We start from the raw sequence: 20173 nt of genomic DNA on the forward strand, positions 1-20173 counted from the left end.
CGCTGACGTATCCTGTCCCCTTGAAAGCCTACAGCACGGACAACAGAGAACAAATATGGAAACCCCGCCCCCACCCCTGTATGAATTTCGGGAATTTTCCATAAGGAGCCCTCCTTTCTAAAATCTCCCTGGCTTAAGAAAGACCCGATTTAGTCTTTGTCACTGCACAAAGCACTTGGGCTATTTCTCTACATGTAACAAAACTTCTCAACCTGATCTAGTCCATTCTCTGGGCACACCCGGTCCTCAGGCTCCTGAGTGTTTCATCATGATTGACTTTTGTTTTTTTCTTAGATGTAGCCCTCTGGCTATTGCAGATGGGCTCTGTTTAAAAGAATCCAAGCAAGTACATTTTTCCTGACAAACTCTCAGAGAAAACCTCACATCCTATGACTATTTAAACAACATGAATTGTGATGTCAGACTTGAACTGTGTGCTGAATCAGGAAGCTATGAAGCTTTGGACAAGTACTTCACCTCTCAAAGATTCAATTTTCTCATGCGTAAATAGACCTATATATCTGATAGGATTAGAAAGATAGCATAAAATATTGTATGTTCAGTACTACCTGGTTCACAGAAGTTACTCAATTAATAGTAATTGTTTTTATTATTTACCATTAAAGAAAATCATGGATGTTATGAAAAACAAAATTTAAGCATTGATTCCAAGGTAGGTAAACATAAGAAAGTATAAAGAGATTTATGTAAGTGAATTTATCTTATACAGTAGTCTCTGGATTAGGAGTACCCAACAGTTGCAGGAAACCACAAAGACTCAAGATCCCACAAATGCACCCTATTAAGTTACATAATTGTGTGAAGCTATTTAAGACATGATTTGTGTTGTTCTCAGTAAACCTGGATCACCAATGTCTGGTGTAGACTTTGCTAGAAGTTTTAATTTCTATGCTACCAACACAGTGAAAGAAGTACCTTTTGAAGATTATGATATCACTAACTTAAACCCTCTGCTCATCCTTTGAGTCACTCTCTGGAAGGAAAAATGAGGAGTATCCTGTATTATTAAAATGGGGTACTAGTGAGACTCTGGACTGAGGAGGGGAGGGTGGGACATAGAACAGTGTAGCTCTTGAAGAGAACGGGCAAGATGACCTCATATTTTCCATTACCTCATTTCTATGGTTCTCTAATAATGTTTCCATTATGGGGAGAAAATTCAAATAAAATATAATATTTAAATGCCCCTTTCTCTTATCTTTTGCACTGTCTCTATGTGTTTATTACTAATAAAAAGGAAATGTTTATATGTATGTAGCATCATTAATTTTCTAGGAAGGAATCTGCCATTTTTAACTTCCACACAGTATTTCTGTGTGTTGTGGATGGTAATGAATCAGGAAATGGATCAGTCGGTCAGCTGGAGAGGCAAATCCAACTGATGACTGTTGTAGATGACAAGCAATCTTTCATTCACAAACTTTGTTTTTCTTATAGAGTTGAACTTGTCTCTGTCATTTCTGGATATGTTTCCGAAACACAGATAATTATTAACTACTGAGTTATAGGTTCGTTAATTAAATGTGCAGGTCAGTAAACCACAAAAGCAGCTTTCATTAGATCACAAATTACATCCTCCTTGAGGTTTCAGCCAGCAAAATTAGTGTTAACAGAACATTTTTACTGCTAATCTCCTAGACACCAAACATTTCAATTTGCACACATGCTGTAGTGCAGTGGTTCTCACCAGAGGTAATTTTGCCTCCCAGGGGACAACTGGCAACTTCTGAAGACATTTTTGGTTGTTACAACAGGTAAGGGTTGGGGAGGATGCTACTGGTATCCAATGGATAGAGATAAGAAATACTGCAAAAACCTCCTCCAATGCAAAGGATAGCTTTCCACAAGAGAGAATTTTCCAGCCCAAAATGTCAACAGAGCTAAAGTTGAGAAACCCTATTGTAGCCATGGATGTTAATGTAGCAACTTTTAATTATAGAAACCGACAGACAAGGATCCTCACCTCCACTAGTGGTTATTTCTGTTTCACATTGTGAAGTACCCAACCTGAATTGAAGTAATCAAATTTTGAAAGGAATGGAGCTGGGATGTCTGGCATCTGCATCTTCCCCCACGCCCACCATCTTTTCTCCATGTAATACCTATTCATTGTGGAAAATACACACAAGCAAAAGAAGATATCAACAATCATTCATAATATCACAACTCAGATATAGCTATCCTGTCAGATTTTGTCCTGTTCATATATATATATATATACACACACACAGTTTTCAAAAGTGAAGTCATATGTATCTCTTTATAATCTGCTTTTGTAACATAATGTTATATAATTTACATGTATACAATAATAAAATATTATTATTTAATATTAATATTTAAATTATATTTAAATATATAATTTATCATGTTAAATAATATAATGTCTGGGATTTGCTTAAAAACAATCCAGTGAGGAGGTGGGAGTTAAGTGGGAGTATAAATGAAACAAGAATTGATAATTGTTGACAATTGTTATAGCTGGCTGATGGGGGTTCACAGCTCTCATTACTGAGTATGTTGGAAGTGTTCCACAATAAAAATGTCACTAACCATTAACCTGTCAACCTACATCATTTTTAATGGCTGCATGTACCATAATTTAACCAATCTTTCACTGTTGAACAATTAGATCATTTCAAGTTTTTATTTTATAAATAATGCTGCAGTGGACATCTTTGTAGCTAAATCTGATAGGTCAGAGGTAGACTGTGAGAAAAATAAAGAAGCCAAGGATAATTCCAAGGCTTTTCCTGAGTAATTGGAAGAATGATATTGCCATTAACTGAGAAGGGTAAGACTCAAGTAAGAGTAGTTTGGGTGAAAAATCAAGAGTTTGATGTTGGTGGTCATGTTAAGTTTGGGAAGCCATACAAGAGGAGATGTCAAGTGGGCAGTTGGATTTAAAAGACTAGAATTCAGGGGAATAGTGAAGGCTGGAAATATAAATTTGGATCATCAGCATATTGATGTTGAGCGAGGGAGGGAAGAAATATTTGAAGGCTTAGCTCTAGAGTCCACCAATTTAAGGTAAGGAAGATGAGGAGGATCCAACAAAGGATTAAGAGATAGACAGGCAGTAAAGTAAGAGAATACGTACCATCCTAGAAACCAAGTGAAGAAAGTATTTCTAGAAGGAAAAGACTGAGAGGGCTAATAAAATGTGGGCTGAAAACTGCCCATGAGATCTGTTAACAACATGTCTTGTTTATTATCTGTCTCTCACAACTAGAATGTAAATTTCATGAGGTCAGGGACTTCGTCTGCTTTGACTATTGCTATAATCTCAGTTCCTTGAACTGTCCCTGGCACGTAGTATGTGCTCAATAAATAACTGTTGAATTAAAGAGTGAAAAATAAATCAAATCTGTGTATATTTATAATTATTTCATCATATTAAATTCTTAAGAGTAGAATTGTTAAGTTAAAGCAAAATTGAAAGTCTTTTGATGTGAAGGGCTATTATTAATTTTTCAGTCCATCAAAAAAGACTGTATTAATCCCATTTAAAGCCCATCAAATGTTCCTTTGTTATCAGGGGGAAACCTCAAAGGATAGCTTGAGCCAGCCTCTGAGATGAACTATTAAGTTTATTTTTAGTTCCCTCCTACTTATTCTATCACTGCACTTGAAACCACACTTGATTTCCCCTTAAATGCCCATCTCAAGTTGCATCTTAGATGGGATTGTATTCACTGGACTGTCAATAAGTTTCCTCCTCCCTGCCTTAAGGATGTATCTAAATATTAAGATACTAGTTCAACACAAATTAAGACCCCATCAGAATTATCCACATTAAGGGAAGAACTCATCAAGATTAAAGCTTTCATGACCTAGAAGAACTGATATTTGGGGCTGGGAGTCCTGCCTAAAATCACACCACTGCCTAGTCTATCACCTAATAAAGCCTGCTCTGGGCTAATCTTACGGAAAATGCCTGGAGACTGTCTCGGTGCCCTGGCCTGCTTGGGAAAGAAAATGAGTCTCCTGCCTCTTTTGAATCCCTTAATGCTGCGTTCTCTCATTCTTGGTGTTTGTCTTACTCAAGCATTTGTGGACTTGCTTTATCCTTCCCCTACACAGGCTGTTTCTCAAGCATGGGATGGGATCTAACCCACCTCTGCATTGCCTGCAATGCCTTTTGTGGAATGCGCCTCAATCAGACCTCTGGAACTGTTGGCAAACAACAGACATCACACTCAACCCTGCTGAAAATAGACCCAAGATAATACATTTCCTCCAGAAGATCCTGGCACTCATCCACCCTAACCAGTAAGGAATCATGCTCAAACCTGTGTTTGATGGCTCACAGGTAACATCTCCTACCTGGTTCCTTTTTCCCACTCAAGGAACTTGGAAAGAACCAGAAAATGCTTCATACAAGCCATTGAAAAAAAAGAAAGATGTGGGTGTGGGGAAAGCAGTTTGTGGACAGGGTGCAAACCATGAGGGCTGGTAGCTCTTAGGTAAACGCTAGACCTGGACAGGAAGTTCATAAAAAACACATCACACACACGTACACACACTTTCCTGGATTCTGAAAACACATCTGAAGCATTTTAGATAGGTTTATTTACAGACATCAACTCCCATGATGAGACAGTCCTGGATTTTATGACACTAAAGCAGCTTAGGTTAAAAATGATCAAAACATTGCCTGTTCATGGGCCACCTATGGAGCATTTCCCCTTCCTCCCCCTCAACTCATCATTATGACACATGCCAGAAATAATCTCCGTGCTACAGATCACTTTGAAGTCAAAAACATTCCTGGTTGAAACTTTCCCAAAGTCAAGGGCTTAAAAAAACCTTTTAAGGTCAGAAAAGATCACCATGGAACTGACAGGATAAAGTGAAGCACAGCATGCCCAAAGGCAAACATCTCAGGGCCCTGTCATTTCAACTTAGCCTGTGAATACATAACAAATCCTGAGGTCAAAAGCCATTTTGCTTTTTCATCACATCACTGCTCTAGCCCTAGAGAGAACAGAACTATACTATTTTCAGATCATAATGCACAGGCTCTCAAACTTAAGTGTGCATGAGAACCACTTGAGAGTTATTTAAATATAGGTTAGGAAGTCCCACCTCCAGAAATTAAGTCAGAGGGAGGCACCAAAAATTTTTCATTTAACAAGTTTCAAGTGGTCGGTGGATCAAACTTTTAGAAGCCTTGACATGGCGGTTCCCCAGCCATGGTGATGGTGGAGGTGGGTAGGGGCAGGGAGCAGAATGTAGGAAGCAATTATTACAAGGTATCCATGCATCCATGGGTGCAAATGTTCTCCTTCAGTCCTCTAAATACAGTTACTAACAAACTTTTAGGCATTAACAAGGGATCCTCACAAGCAAAAGTTCAGGAGCTCCCTTGGCAACCATTCTTTTCTTCCCCATGACACCTGATGGGAAGGTGAAGGGAGTACAAAGAGGAGAACTTCCTTCCCCTATTTGTTCTGGGAATTTCGCAGAGCTCTGGAATGAAAGGGTAAGGAGCTGGGGTCACCCCCAGGAATATTGTGTGGGCAGGGCTGCTCCTTGCTGACTCAAAGTAAGGCAGTAGCAGCTGGAAATCTGCAAAACCTTCACTGGGATACAGTGCCCTTCGACTTACTAAAGGACCCCAGAGAGTTAAAGATACATGCACTTGGGAAGGCAGGTTAAGGAAACAAAGCCAAAAGATCAGGTGAAGCAGAAGACCCTAGTCTAAGCATGGCTTCTCTGAAACTACTAACAGTGTAGCCCTGCACAAGTTACCTTATCTCTCTGTTCCTCAGTTTCCTCATCCATAAAAGAGAGACAATAACAGTAACTTCCTTGTAGGGTTGCTGTGATGATTAAATGAGTTAATGTATTTAAAGAAATTAAAGTTGTGTGCCTGGACCACATTAAGTGCTGTCACGTGTAATGTGTTATCATTCACTGTAAGTCAGAAAGGACATTTAATTTTGCACTAGTTTATGTTCCTTTTGCCTTCACATTGGATTGTTTGTTTAGGGCTTGATCTTACTGGGTCTTAACTTGACTGGCCTAAGAGGGGAAATGAAAACCACACCTCTGCTTCTGGTGTTACTACCCAGCCCATGGTCTTGTTCCTTCAGAATCATCACATGCCAGGGCATGTCTTCCTACGGTTTCCAGTGTTTCTGGGAAAGCACATTGATCCAATCAGGTCTTTCCCTTCCCACTTTGACCTGCAGGATTCCAAACCATGTCCTTTCTTCCTTTTATTTCTGATACCTATGCCATGGACCCACATGACCCCTCTCTCCTTTACCTTTCTCATCCTGTTCTCTGAGGTCACTTTTCCACTTTCTCTTTAAAATATGCTTTTCATATTGTGCCAGCTCTATCACCTCTGGCTCCTTTTCACTCGCCACAGCCCTGATCACTTGACTATAGTTTGCACCATCAATTAGATACAAACCCAGTGGCAGAGCACACATCCCCCAACACCACCTTTAGGGATGTTCATAGTGCAAAAGAATTCTGCTGAGAATTCCCAGAGAGCAGCTCCCTCTGGGGGGTGGGAAGGCAATGGAGCAGAAGGCCAGGAGCAACTATTCCTCCTCCCACCCACCCCTACCCCCACCCCACCTTCCCCAGTGACTTAGAGGGTTGCTCAGAGAGGGAGACATATCTGAAAGAATGTTGCTGTTGCTAGGAGAGAATGCAGGAGAAATAGTTCCCGTCACAAAGGGCAGCCAGGAGAAAAGAACTGGACAACAAAGAGGGGGGACAAGTGTCTGTGTCTTGCTAATATTGCGGGTGCGTTGCTACCATTAGCTGCTTCAACCACAAAGCATGAGATCACTTGAATGGGTTTTTAATAGCTGCAGTTCTTATTTTAATGTCTTTATGGGTTTTTAATTCGGCATTTAATGTGGGGAAATAGTATGTAAAAATCAGGAAACAAATTTCCATTATGGCCATAACTTTGGCCCATCAGGTATCACACAGCACTTAACTGTCTCTGCAGTGCTTGTTTACCAGCCTAAGTCCTACTGCAGATGCAGGGATGGGAACGTGGATGGAGAATTAGTTATTTTTGCCTCCCTGCTCTAAACAGTCTTGGTATGGAGAAGAGCTCAGTAAAATAAATGTAACTGAAGGTTTCAAGGACTTTGTGATGCTAGACTTGGTAAAAATGGACCCAACATTCAGGTACCCCACATTTCAGACAGGCACCCCCATTGGCTATACACCAAATACCCATTCTGCTCTCCTGCCTCTGGGACTTTGCTCATGATAATTCACCCTGCCTGAAAAGAACACTGTTGCCCTGTCCTGAAGATGAGAAGGTCCTGGGAAGATTTGGAAAAAGGCAAGCTGAACAGTTAGGATTTTAGTTAAGGGGCAGTGGGGAGTTCTTGATGGTTTTGGAGCAGAAGACACTGGTATGGATTCAAGGTAGAGTTGGATTATACCTTTATAGACCCTAAGAATGCAGACTGGGGCTCTCCCCACCCCCATCTATATACTTCAGAAGGAAAGCAGAGGACCACATGGTAAAACACAAAACATCAGATATGTTGACAATGAAAAAGCTTGATTCTACATCTTCTGAATGTACAATTATGAGTGCAGAAAGAGAACTCTTTTCTAGTTCTTTCTCTACCTCTCCTTACCACCCAAGACTGAGATGGATCCCTTTCTTTACTGTAGAGCATATTCCCAAAAATGTATAAAATTTTATAAGGTTTGAACACAGAGATCTAACCAAATAAAGCAGTCATTGTCCAACTATGCATTTTCTTCACACAATATTAGATAACTGTATAGTGTAATTATTTCATAACAAATCCTCTCACGTTTGCTGCAGACTCAGAATGCCCTGAGAGTAACCTCATAGTACATCTCACGTCTTTCTTGAACTTTTAAAAGCAACACTGATAAAATTTTAAGGGAATCTTGATTTTGCATATTTATTACATTGGATTAGAGCCTTCCTAAATTTGGTAGACAATAATGAAAATAGTTTGCAAGCCACCCAGTCATATTCCAGCATTCAATTTTACCATAAAGGGAGAACTAGTCAGCTTTGGGCATCTATATGACGAATCAAGTCCTTCATTTTGCCTAATTCTGATTTAAAAAGCAAATGGGTGTTGATTTCACAAGGTCCTTCAGCCCTAAGCTTTCTTAATAATGAAATTAAATATGAAAAGGAGATACCTTAAGGTTTCACTGATAGGAAATAAAAATCAAAACTAAATCCACAATCTGTCACAATCATATCTCTTTAAAACAGAGAAACCCCCCTTTAACACAAAAGTCTCCATCTTTTTGGCCACCATGCTTTAATGAAATACAACTATTTCTTTGTAGCCTGTTTCAAATACCACGTTAAACAAAGAGGAGAGGTTTCATTGTCTTTCAGGTTTTAACATCCCAGGATAAATTAGCTGTTCGTCTATTATTCATCTGCGGCTGTTAGAAATTAAGTCTTTATTACTGACAGGGGTAAAACTTAGTGGGGCAGATCAATAGAAGTATTTCTACAATAATAGAAGGTAGGAAGATAATGATTAGCCATATCCTTTAAAAAAAAAAAAAAAAAAAGAAAGAAACTGCCTTTCATTAGTATTTCATGTGCCAGGAAAGGCTTTTTGAGTTGTTGAATAAAAGACAGCTCCTAAGGTTCAACAGCTTCATGTACCATAGAAATTTCCTGCAACTCTGAAACCTAACTGCCTAGCAAAAACAAACAAACAAACAAACAAACAAACAAAGCAACAAACAAGAAACAAAGCAAAAGAAAAGCATAATCCATGCACGGTCCACTCTCAGAACCAGAGGAGAGCCTCCATAATTAATGCACTCATGAACCCGTCACTCGTCAATGCTAAGCTCTGCATTACCACATTGAAGGTCATCAGCAGCCATAATATCACAAGAGACAGAAGAAAAGACACAGTGAACAAGATGCTTCAGTGACAAGACAAACAGCTCTGTTCTCAGAAGACTGACTGCTTGGACTAGCTTCACACTTTGGCCCCACATGGTTTCTTTGGAAACTACTTGTCATGAAATTTTATGATCTGTTAAAAAAAAAAAGTGTAAAGATATTTCTTACCTACCTCACAAGGATGTTGGAAATATTAAAATTAGATAGTTGTTAAAGTGTTTCTAATTCTCTTAGGAAAGACTGAAGAAATGCTCTGTGGATAAGCGTGTTCGTTGGAACCTTAAAATAGTCATAATGATCCCATCCCACAGCCTTCTCCCTTTAAAAGCCCAGGATTATGCTGACCAAGCAATCAGTTACCATGCCTCTACATAGATCTTTAAAATTATCCCACTTGAAGCCCAAAAGTATTTAATACATGGCTGACAAAAAGAAAAAGGAATTGCACCACCCCTCCAAACACTTCCTGGATTATTTCAGCAGCCCTGCCTTGTCTAGAGGTGGAAATATTCCCATTACTCACTCCTTTCCTTTCCTCTAAACACATTTTCCTTTGTCTACTTCCAAATATAAGAACTAGCAAATGCATTTCCCACTGTTGACACACCCTCTTCACATCTGTCCATATTAGCATGTACTATTCTTTCACTTAAGGTCTAATGGGTAAAGTCATGACCCACCCTCAGCAAACATATCTTCAACACCTCTGTGCTCTGCATGCCACCCCCCTCGGCAGCAAACACTTCTAACTCCAGCAGAGACCCAATATATGTAGATTTCCAAAACATTTCCACCTTTTACTCCATAACCCTCCCCAGCTCCAATACTACATAATCAAAACCAACTTTCAATTGAGACCAGCAACTCATTCGAGTTAAGCTGTTAATAAATAGTGTCTGCCTAAGGACTATGCCTTCCTAAATGTTTTACTTTGGATGCCTCTCCTTTTGACTGTGATGTACCTTCCTTCCCCATCCTTCATATATATTCATTCCCACAACCTATCTCCAGTGAACAAGGCAGACAGGAAATTTTACTTCTGTTAAAAATCACTATACATAAGAGGTGGTCCAACACAGGTGTGATACTCATAGTTCAGAGGAGGGGAAATAGGCCTCAATTAAAGAACTGAAATTCTAAGAATGAAATTTCAGGTAAAATTTGAGAGAAGTAAACTCAGGGGACAGAAGACATCCCCTGAAGTCACCTGACTGGGGTGCGACCTATTCTATGGCTAACCTAATCTGACCACTGGACTGCATGATTCCAAGCACTTAGAACTGAGTAGTGGAGATGATGGTGCTGGCTTCTCAGGCACCTGGCATGGTTGGTATATAGTATTTATTTGCAGACAACAGATGCTACACTTGAGTTAATGTAAGCAGAAAAGTATTTATTTCCAAGTATTATGAGTATACCAAGTATTTCCTAAATCATGGAAGAGTAGAGGAACAGGTGCTAACTGGGCTACCGAGAACAACCACCAGCTACCTCTGCCATTGTTGCGAAAGCAGCTACCATTGCTGTCGGATGCAGCAGAACCAGGAAATGGCTGAGGTTGAACCATGATGCCTCTGCCACCCTCTGCTCCAGCAGGAGTGGTTGTTTCTGGCCCTACCAGTTTGCACACTTAATTCCAAATCCAGGTTTCATGCAAATATACCAGTCCAAAAGAATCTAAATCACAAAAGGAACCTTGTAAGAGAAGCTGTAAGAGTTTCTAGGAAATGTAGATTTTAGCTTTCAAGATTCTACATCACAGAAAAGCACATTATAAGGACACTGGAATACGTTTTGATCAATTCATAGACTCCGTCACCAGCAAAGCGCATTAACAATTCACAGGAAATAAAACTAGAAAATGGGTAGTGACATAAATTCTAACCTTTTTTTCCCTTTGCGTTCAGTCTAATTTCACTTGCTTATACAGCAGGGCGTGTAGCAGCCTCACCCCGGCCCTTCAAACCCCAGTTCCCAGGGCAAAATGGCTGCTACAGACCCCTCAGCTTGGCGGACGGCGCGCACAAGTGCTTCGGTAACAGTAACGACAGTCAAAATGGCGGCGGCGGGCTGTGTGCAGAGACGCTGCGCAGGCACTGCCATCTGGCGCTGGGAGCAGCGCAGCTGTGTTGGACACGCGAGAACTCCGCCCTCTCCCCCTCCCCACTCACGAGATCCCTATAAAGCAGCTCCGCCCACAGCCTTAGGGACAGCCTGTGCTCTAGAGCAGAAACTCACACCTCTCCATTCTTAGTTCGAAGAATAAAACTTTCCTTCGCTTCTGAACTGAACTCAATCTCATTCTATTGGCTCCAATGACACCAGGCAGAAGGACCCTGGTGGAGGCCTGACTTAAAAGGGTCAGTAACAAATCTACTACATTATATTCCTAATGAGTGAAGTTCCAATAAAACTGAAGACCAATCTTGAAATAGCAAAACATGTTACTTTTAAGTATTTTCTATGAAACATTTTTTTCAAGTGCTTTCCACTTTTCCAGCCTCAATTTTTAAAAAAGACTAAATGCAATTAATTTTTTATCAGTGACCCCAAATCATAACCATAAAAGTTACTGTGTTGCAAATAGCACACGCATACACACAAACGTATTAATAACAAAATAAAGAGGAATACATGTGACATCCTTGTTTGTATAACTGATCACATGGTCATATCTGGTACCTTCTGCCACCACCCACTCTCGACTCCCTTGACCTTCAGCAAGCATCTCCACTGGTTGTGGATCTTTGTCTGATGGAGTGACCCAAACCTTCATTCCAGAAAGGTCTGGGCCATTAGTAGTCCTGCCTGGATTGGGCTATTGTAGTTTTCCACTGACCTTAGTCACAGGGTATGGTAATACTGAGACATGCCCTAAGGGAACTCCTGTACTTCAGACATTCTCTCCCTTACCTCCACTGAGAAGCAGCAGTCCAATTTCCCCTTAGTAGTCAGGACCCAACACCCCAGCCAACACTGTAACTCCCTTCTTTGCCTGTTCATTCAGAGGCATGAGGAGCCCAAAGTGAGCAGGCATTAGTAGTTGTTACTTCCAGTTCAGTGGAATCACTGTTGTATCTCCTGGTGGAAGCAATACTTCACGCTGAAACTAAGACATCTCAGCTAGCAGAGCATAAGGTTGTGGGAACAAGAAGCAAAAATATTGCTAGTGGGTCACTAGGGGTAATAGTGAGTGGTGATGCTCCCATTTCCACCCCTTCATTCCTGGACCTGTTACTGACCTTTTTGAGTCAAGCCCCAACACAAGGGTCATCCTGCCTAGTGTCGCTCGGACCAGTAGAATGAGACTGAGCTCAGTTCAGAATCAAAGGAAAGCTTTATTCTTTCATCAAAGAATGGAGAGCCTCCATTGTGCTCTAGACCACATACACTCCATGCAGCCATGGGCGGGGCTGCTTTACAGGATTCTCATCTGCTGAAGGGGTGGATTCTCTCTGGGAGGACGCATTCCTGTTGCTCACAGCTCCTCAGACTGAAGTGCCAGGCACAGCATCTCTGCACACAGCCCACCACTACCATCTTGAATCGCAGTGTCATGCACAGAGCTTCTGCACAGGGTCCTCAAAGTTGGGGTATTCCCCACAGCAGTTCTGAGCTGGGAACTGTAATCAACATGTTAGCTGCAAGGCCTTTGCATAGGGCTCCCTGTAGGTGAGGGAAACTAGACTTAGCACGAAAGAAGAGGTTAGACCTTATCACCTAGATGCCGCCTTATTTTTCCCGGGGACCCTGGTGGGCTTTACCAGTGACAGACCCATGAATACTGGCTATCAGAGAAACGGGACCATACATTGGATGCTGATTCAGAGCACACATAGTTTCCTAGAGAACAAAACAGTCTTCAAAAGGCCTTTCCATCGTTCCATCCAACCAATTACTCCAGGATGGTGGCGAACATGGTAGGAACAGTGAGTCCCGTGAGCCCAAAGAAGTATGGCCCACTGTCATACTTCTTTGCTGTGAAGCGAGTTTCTTGATCAGAAGCAGTGCTATGGGATACCATGACAGTGGATAAAGCATTCAGCAAGTCCACAGATGATAGTTTTGGTGGAAGCATTGTGTTCCAGAAAGGCAAATCCATGTCTGGAGTAAACGTCTATTCCAGTGAAAACAAAACATGCTCCTTCCACGATGGAAGTGGTTCAATGTACTCAGTCTGCCAGCGGGTGGCTGACTGATCACCCCAGGCAATGATGCCATATCAGGGACTCAGTGTTGGTCTCTGCTGCTGGCAGTTTAGGTTCTTAGCAGTAGCCATAGTCAGGTTGGCCGTGGTGAATGGAAGTTCATGTTGCTGAGCGCATATATAACCTCATCCCTGACACAATGGTGACTTTGTTCATGAGTCATTGAGCCATAACAGGGGTGGCTGGGGAAAGAGGCTGATTTGTATCCACAATATAGATCATCCTCTCAGCTCGATTATTAAAATCCTCCTCTGCTGAGGTCACACGGGACATAAATACCTTCATGTTCTTATGCACACTTACAGAGATCTATCCACATACCTCTTCCCCAAATATCCTTGTCACCAATTTTCCAGTCATGTTCCTTCTGAGTCCCTAGCCATCCAGCCAAACCACAAGCTGTAGCCCATGAATCAATATATACCACACATCTAGACATTTTCCTTCCAAGCAGAGCACCTAGCCAGAAGCACTGGCCAAAGCTGTGCCACTGGGAGGATTTCTCTTCACTACTATCCTTTAGTGACCTTCCAGGAAGGGGTTCTAGGGCTGCCCACTTGTGGGTGGTGTCTGCATATCGTGCAGAATCATCTGTAAATCAGCGTCTGGGAGAGAGGAGGCAGTGTAGCAGGAGCGGGGGCCATGGGCATTGGGCCACTTCTTCACGTAACTTATCTGTGTCTTCAGGGCCTGCTTGGACCTAGTCACGTACATACCACTCCCATCTGATGATGGAGTGCTGCTGTGCGTGCTCAGCCTTATGGCTTGGTGGGTCAGATAACACCCAGTTTTTGTTGTACAGTTCATATCACATGGTAACACAGTGACCTGTGGTCAAGTGTTCGATTTATACTGGGGCCCAAGATCTGTTTCTCAAAAGGAGAATATTTATCTGCAGAGGACGGCAGAGATTTGCTTCAAAATCCTAAGGGCCTGTGCTGCGATTCACCTATAGGGGCTGCTAAAGGCTCCAAACAGCACCTCTATCAACCACTGGCACTGCAAGTACCAGTGGATCTGCTGGATCACGTGGCCCACGTAGCAGAGCAGCCTGCATGGCAGCCTGGACCTGTGACAGAGCCTTCTCTTGCCCTGGGCTCCACTCAAAACTAGCAGCTTTTTGAATCACTTGGTAAATGTGCCAGGGAAATACACCCAAATGAGAAATATGTTGCCTCCAAAATCCAAAGAGACCCACTAGGCATTGCATCTCTATTTATTTATAAGAAAGGCCAGATGCAACACTTACCCTTTACCTAGAATGGATATCTCAACATGCCCCACACAACTGGACCCCTCGAAATTTCAGTAAGGCAGAAGGCCGCTGAATTTTTGTCACGTTTATCCCACTCTCTGACATGTAAATGTCTTACAATGAATCTAGAGTAGTTGCTACTTCTCAGTCCAATCAGTATAATGTCATCCACGTAGTGGACCAGAGCGATTATCTTGTGGAAGGGAAAAGCAATCACGATCCCTGCAAACTGAACTATGGCAGGGCTGGAGAGTTGATATGCCCCTGAAATAGGACAGTAAAGGTTTATTGCTGGCCCTACCAGATGAAAATGAACTGCTTCTGGTAGACCTATGGGCAGAGATGGAGAAAAGGCATTTGTCAGTTCAATAGTTGTCTACAGGGGATGTGCTAAGTGCTAGGTGACAGGGGATGTGCTAATGTTCTCAAGCAATAAAACCACATCTGGCTCAGCAGCTGCAATTGGTGTCACCACCTGGTTAAGCTTACAATAATCCACTGTCATTCTCAGAGATCCAACTCTCTTCTGCGCAAACCAGACAGGCAAGTTGCATGGAGGTGTGGTGAAAACCACCACCTCTACCTCTTTCAAGCCCCTATTGGTGACACTCATCTCTGCAAACCCTCCAGGAATGTTGTATTGCTTTGGCTTTACAATTTTCCTAGGTTGAGTCAATTCTAGTGGCTTGTCCTTTCCCACCATAATAGTTCCCACTCCACAGATCAGGAAACCAGTGTGAGGATTCTGCCTGCTGCTAAGTATATCTACAGTAATTATGCATTCCAGAACTGGCAAATTAATCACAGGATGGGTTTGGGGACCTACTGGGCCTGCTGTGAGACAGATCTGAACTAATAATCCATCAATCCTCTGACCTCCATAAGCCCCTACCCTGACTGGTCACTCACATGACTATGGAGAAGGCTGATTATGTCTCCCTTCTTGCTTTCTTGCCCCTCAATTCAGTTTATTCTCCACCCAGCAACCAGAGTAATACCAGATTATGTCATTTCTTTGTCCTCAACTCTGATCGCTTCCCATTGCACTTAGTACAAAATCCAAAACCCTTACCATGGCCCCAAATCAGCCCTGGGTCTAGATGTCTGACCCAATTTCCTCCCACTCTCCTTCCTGCTCACAGTACCTCACCACACTCCACTGTGTGTGTGGTTCTTCACACTAGGGAGTACACTCCACTCCCTCCTCAGGACCTTTGCACCTGCTGTTCCTTTTGTACCATGTGAATATCTGGGGGAAGAACATTCCCCCAGATATTCACATGGATCCTAATTCCCTCATTTTACTCGGGTATCTGTTCAAATGCCACCTGCTCAGAGAAGCCTAACCAAACCACTCTGTGTAAAATAGCAGTCTTTGAGTTTCCCTATTTGCTTAAGAAGAGGTTTTTTTTCATAGCACTTAACACCTTTGAACATGAGGGTATGCACTTACGTATGCTGCCTCTCTCAGTGGAATATAAGCTCCATGAAGACAAAACCTTTGTCTCATTTACCACTCCTGCCCTGAGTTTGGGAACACTGTCCAGCACATCATAAGCATTTAATAAATATGCCTCAGAGTAATTAATTAATTATTAACTTAGCAGGTCGGGGGCACCATCAATTTAGGGTCACCTACCTCAGAGCATAACGTAGTGAACTATCTCATGAGCCCTGGTCAGAGCTCTTCCATAACCCTATTCTAAAACTCCACCCATCTCCTCAAGCTCCTTCCCAGTCCTGCAGTTACTTATGATTAGCAAAAAACTCCGCTGCCCATTTTACAGGGAACAATGAAGCTCATCAGATGAGAATTCCAGCAAAGTCTTTACTCACCCTTACAAATGTAATGACATGCACGTCCCTGTCAGCTGGTTTTTTCTCTGTCTCAGAGGAAGTGTTCTCTCTACCATCCTTCCTCCACCTTCTCCAGGGATCTTACACATCAATTAACTCTCTGTGGTTGGATCTTCAATTTCCCCCACTCTAGGGACTGTTTCCTTCTGCATTTGGCATTTTTAAGTCTCCCATTTTAAACGTCCCATGGCTTGGATGAGGGTGGGTCTCCCTCGCACCATCAGGCTTTAACAGGATTGACTGTTAGGCTGATGGTCCAGGTCAGAGGTCCTGTGACCTGAGTGGAGTTGGCTGAATTGCCATGGCAGGCCAGAGCTCACCATCCATCTTTTGCTCTAGTCCAGGTTTCCGCCCCTTCCACAGGCTCAGGTGGCTGAGGTTCCAGTAGGTCCATGCCACAGCACAACATGTTATAATAATATGTACCTGGCATGGCCCAAAGCCTGGTTCTCAGGCTTAGCTGTTCATCAGAAAGCTCTCGGAGTAGATTTCAAAAATATACGTTTCCAGGTCCCACCCCCTGATTTATTAGGTCTAGAATCTGGTTTCTTTTTTTATTGAGTTACAATTAACATACAATATTATATTAATTTCAAGTGTACAACATAGGGATTCAATATTTTTATACTTTATGAAATGATCACTGCACTAAGACCAGTTACCACCCTGGAATCTGTATTAAAAGACCACAAAACAGGGAAGAGACATAGCTTTCAGCTGCTCCTATACCAGAGGGTACCCTTACACTCCATCAAGATCCCAGCTTAGTAGAATAACACCTGTGAGATGTGCAGACTTGGATGGGAGCACAGACACCATGGCTTTACTCCTAAGAAAATGTTCTTCATCCTATTCCTTCTAGCTGGTTGGATAATTCAACTGCCTGAGAATCCAGGCCATCAATGTATTCTCTGTGGTATTCTCAAGCTGTGAGATTTTAGTAGTAGATAGATTTTCACAGTTTTTAAGGAAAATCAATCAGAAAGACAACAAGAAAGGCTTACTAGTCTTTTCTACTTTAAACTGGAATAATCTGCCCATTGATGTCACATTCATAGTTTACTCTCCCACACATTCACCAAAAGCTTATTGAGAAGCAGGCGTGGTGTTTGGAGCTCAGGATAAGTGTTAAACAAATCAGACTTGTTTCTGCCCAAATGGAGCTTATAGTTTAGTGCAGGGCAATCTACAGCCTTCTGGTCAAATTTGGCCCTCTGCCTGCTTTTGTAGGTAAAGTTCTATTGGAAGACAGTGGTGACTATTGTTTGCACATTATCTCAGGCTACAGTGGCAGAGTTGAGGAGGTGAGTGGTTACAACAGAAACTATGTGGCTGGCAAAGCCTGAAACATTTACTATTTGGGTCCTTTACAGAAGCAATTTGCCTCCCCTGGTCTAGTGGATAGTTGAAATCTGTTTTCTCATCACAGGTATACACCTGTTTTTTGTTAGCAGACTTAGACAAGTTTTTGGTTGAAAGGAGAGGATCTGTTTAAAGGACTCAGAGAGGAAGGGGAATTATGATAAAATATTTCCCTACAGAATCCATGTACAAGAAATTAAATACAGGCATTACTTTTATAGCCATACAGATTGGCCATAGTTCAATTCTATTAATTCAAGGACAAAATATGCATTACTAAGGACACGATTGGTTACAAAAGGATCTTGACCAGATGTCGATAATATATTCATAAGGTAACACCAATGTAAGAACACAAGAGCTTTGTTTGGGTAGTTTTGACTTTGTCTATTCTACTAAGGGGAGATAACAAATATAAAGGAGATAAGGTTATGTAAAATGTCCCCAATTTAGGAAAAGCAAGGACAAGATTTCTAAGTAAATCTAGAAGTAACCAAGTGCTGGATTTGCTCCATGATGTTAAGATTTTACTCTTATAGGTATAAAATATATCTTTATTATTGAAATTACTGGAGAAAAGATAACTTCTTTTGGGGGGAATCTGAAACTCTCCACGTCCCATGTCCTTTCTCTTCTTAATTTGATAATTTTTGAAAGGCAGTTTTTAAAAACATGAGGTTTCAGAGGAATATAGAATTGACTGTCTAGCCAGACATCATGAGAAGTGGAATTGGGTCAGGACCTGGGTCTCTCTTGATGCCTCCCTAGAGGTACATGGCCCCTTGAGCTTCCTTCTCTGCTTTTCTCTGCCTCCTCTCTCCTGCTTGGCTTCCTCTACATAAACCTGAACAACCTAGACTGTTGGCCCAAGTCTCCGTGTCTACAGAGCCACACCAGCCCAGAGCTGTCTGAATCCAGGCTTTACTATGTGATGGAGAAATGCATGCCTGTCTTGTTTAAGCAACTTCTTGGGGGAGTTTCTGTTACTTGCAACTGAACCTAAACATAATTTATAGTTTCCTCTGATCCAATAACTGTGACCAGAGAGGCAGGGTACTGGAGATACTGCCCAGACAGTGAACTCTCAGGTCCAAGCAGGTTTCCCAGGAAAAGGCACATAGACAGAGCAGGCAAACCATTTGGGTTATTCACTACAATAGCTGAGTTCCAGTGCTAGACCACTTGGGTCTGTGTGGAAGAGAAATACTAGGATACATGAAAAGATTTGGGGTAGACTGGTATCTTAGACCATGCATCAGACTAAAAATTACAATTCAAGGGAAATCTAGGCTCTGAGTGGTGGAATTGTGGGTAACATGGCTGCAGGCCAGTTCAGCAGGTGCCCTGCCTAGATGGAATTCAATTGCTCTGCTAATAAGTAAAGAAACATTGGTTACATTTTTTCAGGGATCTGGTTAACTCATTCCCTTTAGCTACTTAGGGCTGTGATTTATAGGCAGCAAAGTCACTTAGGATAATAAAGCCCCCAGGCCTGGTGGCACACTGCAGAGATTTTTCAAGAAGAAAGAGACCGCTTAAATATCTCCATCGGCTTTTCCTAAGTGAATGATACCCAGAGGAAACAGGCTTCAAATGTGTCTCCATCACTCACATCCTCAAGAAGAAAGATGAGAGGAATCAAGAAAAAAATACTGTAAGTGCTACATTCATTTCAAATATCTGACAAGTTATGAGAGTCCTGGAACAGGTTTCCCAGAACTACAACTCCCAGAGGACACAGGTCCCACTATCATTTTCTTCCTTTTCTCTAAAAGCTCTTAGTGGGTTGAGAAAAAAAAAATGGTTCAAATGTCAATTAGTTTGAATGCATCTATTCAATAGAAGGAATAATATGTCACTTTTTAAATGGCCCCTTTCTTCTGTACAACCATGTCCTACTGGGCTATGGCCTTTTGGTTTAACTTCTTTTCTTCCTAAGTGAATAGAAGCCTAAAAGTCTGTGCATAACCTCTCTCTGCTGAAGACACATCGCATCTGCAATGCCAGTGCCCTCAAAGCTGCCGTGTCCCTCTGGGTCATAAGCACAGCAAGTCCAAGCACAGCCACAAATGTCAGGCACTTGGAAGCAAGGGTTTAAGGAAATCAGTTGTTCTCCATGTTCAGATAAAGCTTTTAAATGGTCTGTAATAGAAAACAGGAAAGAAAAATAAAGTAGTCCATTCTCACGCCTTAGCGTAGATCACCAAAGACTTCAAATTATAGAAACAGGAAATCTGTGGAAATAAAAAAATAACCAAATGAGAAAAGCAGTGGCTATTTATTCAGAGTTTGCTCTAGCATGGGAGTCAAGCACCGTCACTCCGAGGTAGGTAGCAGAGTGGGAAAGCTCTATAGTGACAAGAGAGTAGACTTCAGGTGTGCCCTGAACAGAGGTCTTGGCAAAGGGAAGCTGCAGGCAGGATGTGAAGAAGCGGGGCATCCTGCGCATATCTGGCTTTCTCTGGTTGGTCCTAAGTTGGAAACAGGACAAAAATTAGGGAAGCTGTCAGTTATTAATCAAGTACTGGCCATTTGGGGGCCAGTAGTTCCAGAAATGATGGTTCA

The sequence above is a fragment of the Camelus ferus genome, chromosome 8 (assembly GCF_009834535.1).
Source record: "Camelus ferus isolate YT-003-E chromosome 8, BCGSAC_Cfer_1.0, whole genome shotgun sequence".
In the NCBI taxonomy this organism is placed as follows: domain Eukaryota; kingdom Metazoa; phylum Chordata; class Mammalia; order Artiodactyla; family Camelidae; genus Camelus; species Camelus ferus.